The sequence below is a fragment of the Elgaria multicarinata genome, chromosome 7, assembly GCF_023053635.1.
Source record: "Elgaria multicarinata webbii isolate HBS135686 ecotype San Diego chromosome 7, rElgMul1.1.pri, whole genome shotgun sequence".
NCBI classification, from domain to species: Eukaryota; Metazoa; Chordata; class Lepidosauria; order Squamata; family Anguidae; genus Elgaria; species Elgaria multicarinata.
In genome coordinates this window covers 43,593,250-43,609,290 of record NC_086177.1, presented here as the reverse complement: position 1 = coordinate 43,609,290, position 16,041 = coordinate 43,593,250, and positions in this window count along the sequence as shown.

Below are 16,041 nucleotides of genomic sequence, written 5' to 3'. Positions count from 1 at the left end.
GGGCTCCATCCATTGAAGGCCTCACAGGGTATTTTTGCTGGTCTTCCCCTCAGTGTTCCATGATTTCCCCATTCTTTGAACATTATTTGGTACTATGTTTTCAGGGCCGGGCAAAGCTGGTAGTAGGCCTGGGCCAGATGGGAAATGTAGGCCCCATTTCAAACTGCTCATTAAGTATTTTTTTAATCAGTTCTAAATACATATGAACTAGAACAATTTATTAAAAAGGCAATACCAAGCACTTTTATTCAAGATGTATATAAGACATCACTTCTTTGCCCAGGGGGACATGGACTAGGCCCCCTCAAAATCGTAGGCCCATGCCAGCTGGCCCCACTGCCTCCCCCTCTGCCCAGCCCTGTATGTTCTTAATGCATTTTGAACTTTGACCAGTCAGATCCTCTGAATTAATACATTCCTAAACTTGCCTCATATTGAATAGCATTTCCCCTAAAGAATAACTCATCTATGTTTAAAGCAGACAACAAATTTTGTACTAAAGAAAATGTGTACATCTGTAGAAGGTGATTGTCATGTGTTAGTCTTTAGTCGCTTTTTGCAGAGATTCCATGAGTGTGAAATATACATGGCAACAATGAAGGAGGGCCCTTTATAGCCAAAAATCCTACTTTCAAATACAGTAGTACAAGTTTCATTCGATGACCCCTTTCCATTCCCTGATCCCATTCCCTATAAGAAACTGGGTTTTCTTTTGTAAAGTTTATGGGCTTTTGTAATCTCCTGGGTACCTTGTGCTCAAGTGCATTTTACAAAATGAAAGGAGAGCTCGTGTCGCTCCACATATCTGATGGAGTCACTCACAATTTAATGCAAAACTGCCCTTGCCAATCAGACTCCCCCAGGGTTTATCAAAGTGCTTCTGAAGAGCAATACATTTTTGTCGTTTGCTGGAAACAGAACGACAGAGTGGTTATTTTGAAAAGATTCTAAAAATATATATGTCTGGCCATACGATACTTCTAAGCTTTCACACACATCCCAATTCCAATTCCCACTCAATATTTTACTATGCTGTCAATAAGAAGAGTGATATAAAAAGATTGTCCAAAAATTCCACCAGATAGAGAACTTGTTTGCTAAGCGATATAAATGTGGGAAAGTGGTATTATTTAAATCAGGAGTGGGTAATATGTATCCTGCACGCCACATAAGACCTCATGGCCATGTTGTGTCCACCACTCTCCCCACCTGCCTGCCACAACTGCTGCTGCTGTATTTATTGCTGCACTGGCCACACTCCAAAATGTGGCAATTTTGCTTTAAAACAGAGCACCTGCCTTGTTTTAAAGCAAAATTGTTCTCCTGAAAGCCTTTTGTTTTAAACCACAATTACCACTCTTTTGTCACTGTCTTTTGGTGGCAAAAGCAGCGGGGGGGGGCAGGGGTTTTAGGGGTTGGGAAATTGGCTCCAGAAGGTCCCAGCCCCTGATTAAATGATACCCTGAATGACACGATTCCTCAGCATATCTGTTACTTCCTAGAAAATGTGTTTTGCTTTCAAGGACTCAGAAAGCTGCCTTATACCGTGTCAGACCATGGGTCCATGTAGTCCAGTATTGTCAACATTGACTGGCAATGGCTCTCCAAGACAGGATTCCTTCCCAGCCATGCCAGGGATTGAACCTGTGACCTTCCACATGCAAAGCATCTGCTCTACCACTGAGATACAGTCCCTTCCTTACATATTCGGAAGTTATTGGGGGTATTATGTAGCGTCCTAATAAACTATGGGGAAGTTACAACTTCATATCTAGGTGTATTTAAGTATTTGATGGTACCAAATGCATCCACACTCCTATAAGCTCTCCTTCCTCTATCCCCACCTGCATCCAGGCACTATCATTCAGAGGACACCTCTTATTACTCTCTGATATTACAGCTAAGATTAATTTGAACCTTTGTACCTATTTTCTTTTTTCTTCCTTAGTGTCACTTTGTGTTAGCGCAATAGGTCTGATGATTGAGCAAAGTGTGTTTGGTATACATACGCCCTACATGTTCCATCGTGCCCCCCTCTTCTGGCTTCTGCTCCTCTGACATTCACACACTCCAGTAATTTCCTTGCTTTAGTTAAGCAGATCAGAATAATCAATTATGCCTTATCTTCTTTTTTTTAATTTTGTCTGTGACCTCTCATATATGTGTTGCTTGCTATTAGCTAATGTCATACAATCAATTTCCTCTAGGTATATCCCTCCTAGGCTCAACAAGATGTCCTAGCTGTGGCCAACCCATCTTTTCAATGAAAACCTTCCCACTTTAACATGAGAATGATATCACTACAGATCTATTATTTCTCGGAACAGGATATTTCAATTTGCATAAAATATTCTGCATTTGACAGGGTGCCAAGACGGAACACCTAATGACCATTCTTCACAATGATCTTGCTACAGCATTAAGAATATTACGGACCTTGGTGCTAGGCTTAAGGAGATGCTTTCTGCTATCTCTTCTTCATACACCTTGGACCAGCTAATTTACAGCTCTGTGACTTTTTCCTGAGCCCTGTCATGGCACTGACCAGGATAATGGACCAAAGGACATTTCTTACATGATGTAATTTCACTCACATTAAGCAGCATGGTTCATAGGTTGTGATATAAGGTCAACTGCAGATATTATAACCCCTAAATTAGTAAGGGTTGGGAGGAGAAATGATGATTTGAGTTAAAATTTAAATCTGGATTTCTATAAGTCAACTTATAGAAGGGACTAAGGAAAGGGGACACCCTTGATCTAAATGACATGCCTTTATATGCATGGGGGGGGGACATATTCTCGTGACTGACTGTTTAATAGGAGGTTAACACACTAGTACAATTAGCAAATACATAGAACCTTTATTTAATTGTAAAAGAAATGGCCCAAGTCCTTTTTGGGGGGGGGGAATAAAACAAAAGTGACTTTAAAGTTCTTCATCCCATGGGGAAATGGGGAAATGTACATTTTGGACACAGATCAACCCTCTATAGAATGACACTAAGAAGAAATTAATTAAGTGAATGGTTTCATAAGCCTGCCATTTGTGATTAATAAAGGTTATGGAAGAAACTGTTGGTAAGGCAAGTTCATTCCCCTGATGTAGTATAACAAACATTTGTGAAGTAAGATATCCAAGGCCCCAGAAACAAGCCAGAATGTAATTATCCTCTCTCTCTCTTTTTTTTTTTAAAGTGATTCAGTTAATCTCCAGTTAACACCAATACACTTCTCTAAATTCATATATAAGTGTGTATATCAGGGGAAATTGTTTTAAAAAAAATAATAGAAAATATCTATCTATCTATCTATCTATCTATCTATCTATCTATCTATCTATCTAATTTATATACCACCCCATAGCCGAAGCTCTCTGGCTAGTTTACAAAAAATGTACATATATTTTTCATATATGTAAAATAAATATGAAAATGTGTAGATCTGGCCTTTGCATCCTCATCAGCCGATCAAGATCCCCTCCTCCCCTTTGTATTCAAGACTTTTTTGTTTTTGCAGACGTTTGCTTTCATGCTGATCTCTGTTCAACATTGGCAGCAGATGATCAGGGGAAATAATTTGTTTGGAAATCATGTTTCCTAATTGATATTATGGAGAAAATAATAGGGAGGTTGATACTGAACATGGGGTGCTCCTAAAAAAAAAGGATGTCTGGAGTTTTCTTTCACGTATGTATTCAGCCAAAGGGAAGACAGGAACAAGGAAAGAAGACAGAGGGAATGAGAACTTCCAACAGAAGGCAGGGAGGGTCATTGCCTCTAAAAAATCTGGACTGGCTGGTCATAATTGCCAGGCAATACATTGGTATTGTCCAATGGCCAGGATCACTTCCAATACTGCATCACGTCTCCTCCTGCTGCCTGCCAGGGTGTTAGCAGTAAAGATGAAGAGCCAGAAATGTAAGTGGAGCTTGTCTGTCGACAATGAGGTTCTGGCCTCTATTCTGCAGCAGCAAATGCCCTTCTCACCAAATTAAATTATCTGCTAAATATCTAAAATACTCTAGTGAGAGTAAAGGCTTCCCCCTTGATTTTCTAGGGATAGATGGTTGGAGAATACTTAGGCTTGTTGAGAGGGAATGAACAAAGCATCAGAGAACTCTTGGAATGAAAATGCATGACTGGCAATATGCCAGGTTCTCAGCAGAACTGTTTGTGCTCCCTTCAGACTCTTATCTCCTTCGCAGGAATGCAGCATTGTCTTATTTTTGTGGTCACAAAAGATCTTTTTGAGAACAACACCAAAGAGAATGGTTGTGTTTCAGAACAATGGGGTGGGAGATGGGAGTCCTAATTTCTATGGAACCCAATCGCTTGCTTTTCCATGGTGGAATTCTCTAGATGTGCAGAGAATACTGCACAGGAATCTTCAGCACTTACACATTACTGTCATTTAGGAGCAGCCATTCCACTAGGTTGCAGCAGAGGGAGGGAGAAATGGGACTGCAGGGCTACTCCATCTGCTTTGCTGAGAGACCAGCTCCATCGGGCTCCTCCTCTCCCACTACTTTTTCAATTCAAGCTGGTTTTTGTAAGAACTTTGTAACTTTAAGGACTGGTGGTGCCTGACTTGCCTTGTCCCTCACTATCTTTTTTCTTTTTGTGTTGTATCTATTATATTATAAACCTATAGGCAGGTTATTATGGCGCCACTGGATGAATCCTCCTCAGAAATGAAGAACACCATAGAACAGCCCATGTCCGAAGACCAGGACAAGCCTGGGCCCTCAGGGGTGATGGCCGCAGGTCCATTTCTGCAAGAGGCAGGGTTCCCTGCCTTTGCGGCCGAGGCTGAGCAACCCTGTAGCTGCTAAGTGTGTCATAATCTCAAGAGGCAGGAGGAATTTTTAAAGGAGGATTCCTCATGAGTAAAGGACTCACCATGAGCAAGGCCCTTGTCACAAGTAGGACTTTTGGAGGAGGACCTGTGATGGACTGCGGCATAGTCATGGGTAGGGCTCCGGGAGCTCTTGCTACATAAGCCTTCAGTTCCAGTCTACCAACTGCTGGAACAACATTGTTCTGCCAGATCCAGTGCCATGCATCCCTACTTCCCTGACCTTGCTTCTTGACTGATCTTCTGTGTTGCTGACTTCTAGACCCTTACTTGACTCTGCTCTTGGGACTGCATTTGCATTAGACTACTTACCTGTCCTTTGACCTTGGCTATGCCTCAGGTCCTTCTCTTAGAACTCTCCTTCTTGACCCTTGGCCTGTTTATTGACTACTCTTGCTTGAACTACAAAGTTAACAGAGGGAAAAACAAATTACCAAAATTGTTGCAAGAATTTGATTTAATTGATGCGTGGAGAGTAGATAATCCAATGAAGACAGATGCTACATATTATTCACATAGACACAATATATATTCTAGAATGATTTTATTTTATTATCAACTTCTTTAATGCAAAATATTGTAAAAGCAAAGATTGGTATATTGAAAATATCAGATCATACACTATTATGGGCAGATTTAAATATTCTTGGACAGCAATCAACTATTTATATGTGGAGGTTTAATAACATCCTATTAACTAAATTAGAATCTAGAAAAATATTACAAGAAGGCATACAGAATTATTTTAATGAAAATATGACTGAGGGAATGCCAATGTATTTAATAAGGGATACGCTAAGACCTGTAGTGAGAGGTCAATGTATACAAGAGATGAGGAGGTTAAAAAGAACGTTAACAATTAAAAATACAGGACGAAGTATGAGAATTAGAAGCAAAACATAAAAAGAATGACACTCTTGCTGGACTTTCAACTGCGCTCGACCTATTTACTGACTTGATATCACACTTGCCCCTTAGTTTGCCCTAATGCTGAACGTGATCCAGTCAGAGCAGGAGGACTGCAGAAATGGGAAAGCAGAAAATGAATTTATATATATTTTCAAATTTCTTTGCATATCTCATGCACACCTCCCACACCTCATGCAGTGCAATTGCATCCATGTTTACCACTCACATGTAAGTATAATAGAGTTCAGTGGGATGCAATTCTATACAGTATGGAATAAGGCCTATTGCGGGAAGGTGTAGTGCAGAAATAAAGAAGCGACACATCATAGCTGGGTTTGAATAAGGGCCAACATTTATTTGATGGTTCTGCAAAGGGAAACCTAAGCGGGCATCTACCTATCATGGCGTGAGGTGTTAATAATCTGGGTGAGGTATTCCGAGCCCCAGAGGCAGCGTGTAACTGTCGCCACCCCTTGGGTCTCCCTTTTGGGGTGGTAGGCCTTCTGGTGTCACTCCTCCTCCTGCCGCCAGGCTGTGAGTGGGTGAGAAAGGTTGGCCTCAAGGATAAGCCTTATTTCAGCCGCTGGACCGCAGGGCTTGGAGCTGCTGAACCTCAGGCATTATCCTTCACCATTCAGTGCCATGGAATACTCATCGACTTTAACGAACCGCAGATGCCCGCCTACCCGTCATAAATGTGACCGAATCTGAACCAATTAACCTATTTAGTACTCCCTGGGCTGTCTTACAGTATGAAGTAGGCGAAAAAACTCACAACCAATTCAGATTATGAGCAAAAAATTCCTACTTGGCTCCTAAAATAGGCAACCAGCGAACCCATACTGTCTACAGGGAGGGAGGGAGGGAGCCGCTTGAAGGAAAGAGGAGGAGCGGAGGGGGGCGAGCCCTTAAATAGGCTCTGATCCCCCTCCCCTTCTCCCGAGGACGCGAGGTGCCAGCCAATCGCTGGCGTCCACGCAGCCTCTCTTCTGCCCCCACCCACAATTGGCTTCCCCGCGCCCAGGCTATGCCAGGCACGGCAGATTAGCATTTGTACTCAATTGGAATTACTTGGAATTACTTAAAAGTAGATGTAGGTTTGTGCTGCAAATGTTTTAAATACCTGGTAGGCAGGAGGGACTTAAGCACCTATAAAATGCTATTAGCTATGGTGGAGAGAGAATTCCACAGAAGCACTGTGCTGTTTTAACTAAACGCCATTTAGCCACCCAGCTCTGCCTCCTAAATTCCTGGGATCTTTTTACATGCACAGCCTCTAAGTTGTGGTTTATCCTCACAGCCTTCCAACTTTTGTTTGTGCTGCAGCTTCATGATCATGCCAAGCACATTGGACTGATGTTGTCTCAATCTAGTAACTCATTATAAAGGAGATAGCATACAGATTGGCACCTGCTTATAATAGCAATAATACCAGCATAAGGAAACTTGTCCGTTATTTTTAACTTGTCAATGTTACCTTGTCATTTTGATCCAAGCTGGAGAAGAATTTTGGGACTTGTAAAGCTCACTTCTCCTTTAAGTCGGGCTTTTATGAGTCTTCAAAATGCTTTAATGAGCCTTTTCTCCTGGCTTGGGCGAACTTGGCTGGCATCTCTATTCAGAAGAGGTGCACCATATTTCGGAGACTTGTTGAAAACCAAAGGAAGTATTGGGGCAATATATACAAGAGAGAGATGCACAAAAAGGATTGGGACACATCATTATATGGCAAGTCCAACACAACTGACATTTAACCTGAGAAGTTTTATTTTCTTTTGTCATGGAAGGGGGGAAGAAAAGCAAAACTAGTATGGTGGCTGAGAACACAATTCTTTCCTCACTCTTTTTGGTTCTTCTTATATAGCAAAGCATTTGAAACTTGACTTTGTTTATACTTGTGATGGACTTGATGGAACTTCATAAGTCATAAGTGCTGGAACTCATACCAATTTAATGAATTTTGAGGTTGACTGGTTTACAGTTAGCAAAAGAGCTTCCCTCACCACCTGACATATACTAGTCACTGTGTCTAATGCCTTTTTCTAATGCCTGGGGTTTAAGAGTATGTACTAGCCATATGCCACATCCGATTTTTGTGCTACTTAGGTAAATATGCTATAGTACTTACACCAGGTTTCATAAAAACAACCCATGAATGGTATCAAAGGTTTAAGAGGTGCAAATAATAATCCAGGTCACAATTAGCATTTAGAGAAAGGCAAAGCAAATTTCAAGGGAAGGATCAAGCAACAGTGATTTAAGTAGCTTTTAAAATGCATTCACTGCCTTTTCCTATGTTATTAGAATTCATATTGGTTATTTAAGTTTGTTTGTTTTTTAAGAGAGATTTTCTGGAAAGAAAAGGAGCACATTTTTAAAAAGCCCAGAAAACTTAAAATGTGATGGCTCCTCTGATTTTTTAGCAATGTCTGATTTATCTAGTATAGTTATTCAAATATTGTATTGTCTTCATTTAGAATGCACACAAAACAAAACAAAACAAAATTGGTGTTTGATGATAAAAAAATTGTTCCAGATTACCTGTACAGTTTAGGACAGTGCCATACTTTATGTGGCAATCACTGTGCTGATATTACCTGCAGCAAATGTGTGAAGTATGGATGAGTGATGTGTTGTTAAACACTGGCCTTAGCTAGACCTACCTGTTAGCACATGACGGAGGAGGGAAGATCTCACGATGTGTTTATCGTGAGATCCCTCCTCTGTTTATACGTGATGACTTCAGATGGAGAGGCATCACGTCTGCCATTTTTTTTATTAAATGGTCAGCAGCACACGAACGCTCGTGCTCAAAAGGTAAGTATTTTTTTAATTTAAATTATTTTCCTTGCTCCCCCCCACCCTACCCCCGATGGGCGCAGCACTCCTGAGGAGCGCTGTGTCCCATGCGTGGCTCCTGGCTCCTCGCAAGGAATCGCGAGGAGCCGGGTCAACCTGTAGCACCCGGCCACACATTCCATGGTCTCGGGCTCAGCCCAGGACCGCGGAAAAACCAGGGCTAAAGGGGAGGGCAAGATCCCGGGGCAAGGGAGGGATCATCCCTTCCTGATCCTGGGATCCCCTGTGCGTCATGAGGACGCATAGGGACGATCCCGGGGATAATCCCGGGGATAATCTCGCCCCATCTAGCTATGGCCACTGATGCACACATGCCTGGAATGGAAGCCCCAGTTAGATTAAGGCTACAAGACATGTGTTCATGGATGTTTAAAGACGGAGATGTGACATTCATACTTTACCTGTTTGCTGTTGATCATCAAGGAAGTGGCCTATGATATCATTTGTGTAATGTCATGGCGGATGTGGTGTCCAACAGACCTGGGATATTAAAGCAGTGTAGTAGGATTTGTCTGTATTGCCAACTAGGAACAACCACAACTGCTGGATGTAGCATTGGGCATTGGTGTCCCTCGCTGGAGAGGTACAGAAAATAATGGAGGAATGAATAGCTCACCAATGGCTTTTAATTTCTGCACACAGGTGTTTTTTTTATTCTAAATCAGCTCTATCACACACAAACACACACACACTCACACACTGCACTCTACCATGAAGTCATGCACTGACAGCCACTCTACATTAGATGATAGTTTACCAATATGGACACATCATTAAACTGTTATGACAAAAATAGAAGAAAAAAACCTTACATAAGAGTGCCATCCAGTTACAAGATCGGAGGCTTTTCCAAGCTGTACAATAAGCCACCTTGTCAGTAGTCCAGCAACAAAACAAAACCTTGCAGGACATTATTGATTGCCTGCCCACACTAAAATGAAACCCCATCCTTTATAAGGATGCTTCCTTTTATAACTAGCTTGGAACCAACAGAAACTTTGCATCTTTGTTGGTTTTTAGAATGCTCTTATGGGGATTGTGTAAACCTGGTAGTGAATTCATTGACTAAGAAAGCTAGACATGGATGTTAAAAGGTAGCTAACTGATGGGGTTTTAACTGGCCTATCCTAGAATAGTCAGGAATGTCTCAAAATAGAAGCATTATCTATTCCATTGATTACTGAATTTTACTTATACAGCCACCAATACACCAATGCCTTGGGCTCGAGGTAATATGTAACTGGAGTAAGTCTCATAGAACTCAATGGGCTTCTATAGCATAGGATCCCACCATTTAACACATTAAAGTATGGAATGCAACTTAGTAGGGACTTAGTAGTTCTTTCACTAGACACACTTACTAGTGAGAGAACTCCACTGAACACAATGGGACTTATTTCAGAGTAAACATGCATAGGCTTGAACTGTAAGTCATATAGATTTCAATGTGATATTAAAACAGAACTACTTCTTGCTGCACTGTGCTGCCCAGTATCTCCAAGTTGACCCTAAATATTCACAGTTCTCTTCGTAATCTTTGTAGATTGATGTACCTGTAGGTTGATTCTTTAACAATGAAATGGAATGGATTTCTAAATTTGTCTGGTGTTGTTTAAGATTGGTATAGAATCACTAGTATATTCTCTTGCACTCTTATTATAGCATAGTTTCTCCTATGCTGTGTATAAGAGAAACAATGCTTATTCAACAAGAGATGGCTACTGGTTGGGACCATTCCTGGAGCAAACATTTTGCTTTAAAAAATATCTCCTGTTTACTTGCAAAGATAATGAGGTCAGGTATTGTGAGCAACACAGCATTATTCTGTTATCATGATCAGTGTCTTTTGTGACAATAGAAATCACACAAGTAACTATTTCTTGGCAAATTGTTGAGATAAATAATAAGTGTTATCATCTTCGGACTTCACAGACCTTGAAAAGAATAACAATTTTATATAGGGGCTGGATAGCTCCCGGAATTGGTTAGGGAAAAAGAGAAATTCATATCAGTTCAAACCTTGCTGAAACTAGCAACAAATGTTTAGAATGGTCATTGTTTCATCTAAGAAGAAGAGTCTTTCTTCCCATCATTTTTTTAAAAAAATCTTTCAGATGTTTCAGGAACTTATGTTTTTCTTCACTGAATGGTACTTGTTTTTCCCCAGAGCTGTCAATATTGATTCTGTCACAGTGAGTTTATTGTGTTGACTCATGTCAATAACCACATATTTGAAGTATTCTTTTTCTTTATCACCTCACAGTACTCTCAACACTATTTAAATCATCTTGGCATCTAACACCTGCAAAAGGAAAATAAAACTTCAGCATTGTTGCCACTGCTATTGTGATAGGATCAGAAAGCCAACACTGTGTGGCATATTTGATAGAAAATAAAATGATACTGCATGTATACATAAAACATTTCATGGAAAATAGGCAAGCTACATACTCCAGTATCCTGTAGCCATGTTTTCTCTTATTTGAGGCGAGGAAACATGGCAAATTGCACAATTTCTGACAAAAGGCAGCTTCTGATGGCAGATTAACATCAAAATGTGTATTCAGCACCTCAAAGGTGTATAACTAATCTCGAGGTAGGACTGAAACATAAGATGATTCCACTGCTTCCCATGTCTCATTAACTGTGTGATGTTTCATTTTGATACCCAATGTACAAGGGTGGTCCAGGTCCTTGCACCTGATTTTTAACTAATTTCCTACTAAACAGAGCAATTCTAAGAACCTCCAGATCCGCTTGTTGGCAGGGCTAGGATGTAATGAAGGTGCTCTTCTGAGAGCAAAGAGGAGCTCTGCTGGAAGGCGGCATTTCCACCCTGGTAACCCCAGTTATGCCCACAGAAAAGTCAGTGGGCATAATTCACTGCTGGTCTTTCTTCTGGCAGTAGGCCCCAAAATAGAGTGTTCTGAGAGTGGGCCAGAAGTCCATCTGTTCATCCAGAATCAGGCCCCTCAACTATGCAGTCTGGAGATGGCATAATTAACCTCACCTCTTCATGGTTTCAATAGGGAAGATTTGGGGGGAAATATCCCAGAAATGTCCCCACACTGGCCAACATGAGCCAACATGGCTTTGGATGTGCCAGACAGTCTGCCATTTTGTCTGCCAACTCCACTTTATGATTACTCCATAAAAAAATTTCCTCTCTCCCCATTGAATTTTTTTTGTCAGAAGTTATTATTTTAAAATGTTTTAACTCTCCCTCCCTTGCACATCTTCCTTCAAGGGCGCGATGCCCTGTACATGGTCCCCCATCTTTATCTTCAAAAACTTTGTGGGGTAAGTTATTCTTACAGATAATGATTGGCTCAAGTGGGGATTCAACTTTCTGATCTCTGCAGAGCATTCCAGCCACTACAAAAGACTGAAGGAGCAATCTTCTTCCAATTATTTGTCTAAAGTAGCAAACATAATTCTCATACCCTAAGTATAGTTTACAATTAATTTAAATGACAAAAGTGAAGCCAAGGTAACTAGCTCTGTTTAGCTGCATAGGCCTCAGGGAGGACTACTGTATTAGAAGCTAATAACTGAGAGGTTATTTACATGGACAGTTTACTGGAGACTGGCTGGGTGATTTGCAGTAAGATACAAACTTTGTTTTTCTGTATGCCTAACACAGTTTGGAGTTCTATTTTCTCATGAAATCCCAGTGGAAAACACACTTTTACTGTGAAAGTAATCCAACTAGATATCTTCACAATCTTAATAGGCAAAGTGGATTGACCTCAGTTCATCTTCATGGAGCTTAGAACAAATTGATCAATTTACTTTCTAAATAATTACCATTTGAATGTTGATTTTCCTTTCCCTCAGATTAGCACTTTAAAAAGCTTCTATCTAGGAATTTTAATTCAGTGTAGTTTCACTGCATAAACATGTATATGTGTGCCCACACTCACACACACACATACTGAAAGAGACAAGACTCGACTGATTCTGGGTAATGAAGATATATTTAACCTTTTCTAAAGAACAGGAAATGAAATAAAAACTCAGAAACAGATATGCCTATATCAGTAGGGGGTGAAAGGATTTCATATCTGTTTGCTTAAATTCAACTATTCAATAGCCAGATATTAGGTCTCTATAGATGGAACAAAATGAACCCTATTTTAAACTCAATCTACTCCAAAGCAAGCTTATGAAATTCAAAGCTAAAGTGAATCAAATGGGTAGGAGAAAATTGAAACTTAAAAAGATCAGTAACCAACATTGGAAGCTTATTTTTGATTGAGTTATATAACAGCATTCAACACATATTGTGGGGGAGGACAGGGGAGAGGAAGGTTGAACAGCAAATATTTGGTATCTACAAAAATTGTCTCTTTCCCGCTATTCCTTAGTGCTGATAGTTGTCTGTACAGGTCTAAAATTTTGCAAGTTGACCAAGACCGAATTTTGCAGGTTGATCCAGGCCCAAAATGGTGAGCCAACCTATGCTAGGGTCATGAATTTTAAAAATTTCTGCACTATTTACATACCAATTCCTGCTTTCATCTGTCCCCACCCCTTGTCATTACATTGTGAGACGGAGGTCAGTAAATAAAGAGACGTCACACAGAACATTGGGTTTAAACAGGGCCACATTTCATTAAAGATCTGCAAAGGGGGAACCTAAAGGGCATCCAGTCTGGCCTGGTTTTCAGACCTTTCTGAGTAGGGCGAGCTATTCATGTCTCGTGGGTTGGCACTGTACAATTCACCCTCCCACAGGCCACCCCTTTTGGGGTAGGGAGACCTTCCGGTGTCACCCCCAACCCAGGCCACAAGGCTCAAGGTGGGTGAGAAAGCAGGGTCTTGCTATTTACTGTTTTACTCTGTACAGCACCATGTACATTGATGGTGCTATATAAAATAATAATAATAATAATAATAATAATAATAATAATAATAATAATAATAATAATAATAAAGGTTGGCCTCAGAGGTAACCCTTACCTCCCAGCCCGGCCATGGGGCTCAACACTGGGTGCCCTCAGGAATTACCAGTCACCGCAACAGTGCCTGTCAATTCTCACCATTACAAAATCCCTCTGTCCCCACCCCTTGCCATTACATTCTGAAGTAAAATAGAATACATTTGTACATGTGTTGTTGCTTTATTATGTTCAGCACCATGAACATTGGTGGTGCTATATAAATAATAATAATAATAATAATAATAATAATAATAATAATAATAATAATAATAATAACCTGGTCCGCACGACAGGACAGGCCGCGGTGGGTTGTCAGCCTTGTTTGTTTTAGAGTGGCTTGTCATGATGTCTGAACCTACCATGCACAAGCCATCCTGCGAACCGATGGCTTGTTAGTGGATTGTTTGAAGTGGCTTGTTTTCAGAGTGGCTTGTCATGGCATGCGAACTGGTTATGATGGGTTGCATGTGGCTTGTGCCAAAAGGCAACAAAGTTGCTGGGCAAGAGCAGCAGAAAACCTGACCATTTCGCTTGCTGCCTTGCAGTCTTGCTAGCTGTATGTCAGGCTGGCAATACCTGCATGACCAATTCGCATTAGTGTTTGCGATCTCTGTTCACTCTGCATGAATGTGAGAATTTCACAAATAGAGCAGCGATTGACCATGAATTTAGCACACATTTTCCTATTGTCTTATAGAAAGCTACAGGGGAAGCATGATTTGGGTTAAGTTGGAAGGTTAAGTTTAATCTCCCCTAACTCTCCCAAAAAAGTTGGTTCACCCCCATTTCCCAGGATTCTTGGAAATCAAGAACTTTATATTAGCTAGACTAAAGGGAGAATTTAAATGCTAATTATTAGAATTTGGAATACATTCATAAGTCAAGGTGTTTTTTTCTTGAAAGCATTTGACCTGCTGGCTTGAGGAGTTTGAATTGGATAATTCTCTGTGTTTAAGGGTTTAAATTCTTTTCCTGTTCCTTGTTATTAAGGTTTTATGAGATTATTCATTGTATGGGGTTTTGTAGATTTTTATTTCTGTTGCAACCAACCCTAAGGGTTGTAATGCAAGGGAAGGTTATACATTTTTAAAGTAATAGATAAAAGACCTAAATAAATATTTGTGCTTCAATTAAGCACTATAAAGTCCACAGGAAACATATACAATTTGCCTGGTGGTTGTGAATGTTCTGTAACTTGATCTCCACCCTTCATAATAATGCACATAATTCAGGTTATTAGAGTTGCTCCACTGAATAGTCAAAATCCAGTGTGGCATTTGTTTTCCTCCCCTTACTCTTCAGTTGAACTTTTTAAATACAAATTTTCCTAGATGTTATTTTAAAAAGGGTCACAGCACTTTTGACCTTTTCTTGTCCACTGCTATCCTCTGTGGTATGTTTCTTTCTGTAAAAAAAATCTCAAGCATTTATGTAATAGATGCATGTCAGGAGACATAAATCAAAATATATAGTCCGAAATGTAGATACAGTACAAATAAAGATGACTTGTCGGTCTGAGTATTTTATTTTTTGACATGTTGTTCATAGTTGATAATGTCAGTTCTACATACTGCCTTCAGCTATACTAAGACTCTTTGATTACGGACAAAAGGAGGTTCACTCATGATATGATATATATACTGCTTTAATCCCAATTCTATTCTATGTATGTCCAGGATATCCACGGAAGCCCAATTCAGGTGTTTGGCTGAACATGTGTGGCCTTCAAGTAAGGAATGGGTGGGTGGGGGGCAGGCATTCAAGTCTTGCCCCAATACCCGCTGTATGTGCTGGTTCCACTTCTGACCATTGTACATTCAGCTGAATATACTTAGAAGCCTTCCCACAATTGTGGCTCTTATGCCACTTGGTCTTGGATTGTGTTGGCATTCATCTAGCTGTTTTAATGATGGACTTTATTGTTGTGCTGTTGCTTTAAAAATGTTTTGTTAGCCACATTGGGCATCTCCTCTGAAGCGGAAAAGTAAAACATTTTTTTCTAATAAGGAAAAAATAATAATAATAATCCAAGATATCACAACATACAAAACTACACTAAACCCACTTTGGGACATTGCAGACATGTTTCTTATACCCAGTTATGGAATTTCTTTCATATTAAATAATAAATGTAATCTACAGGCCAAAAGATAAAACTATGAGCAGATATTCCTTTTATGGAGCAACAAAAGCAGTAAACACACAACATAACGACAGGAAACTACACTGTGCATACTACGGTGATGGATAGTGGGATAAGTTCATTTTCATAGGCACTGGGTAAAACACCCTGTCCTGGTGTGCTCCAGATGGACTACAATGGACATGTTGGTTACAGTGATTGGAGTTGCTTCCCAACACATCTGGAGGGTACTAGGTTGGTAGATGTTGGTCTAATGCATTCACTGCAGCCATGTTCACCACAATTTTGGAGACTATTTTCAGCATTAAGCTCAAATTGCTTTCAGCACTA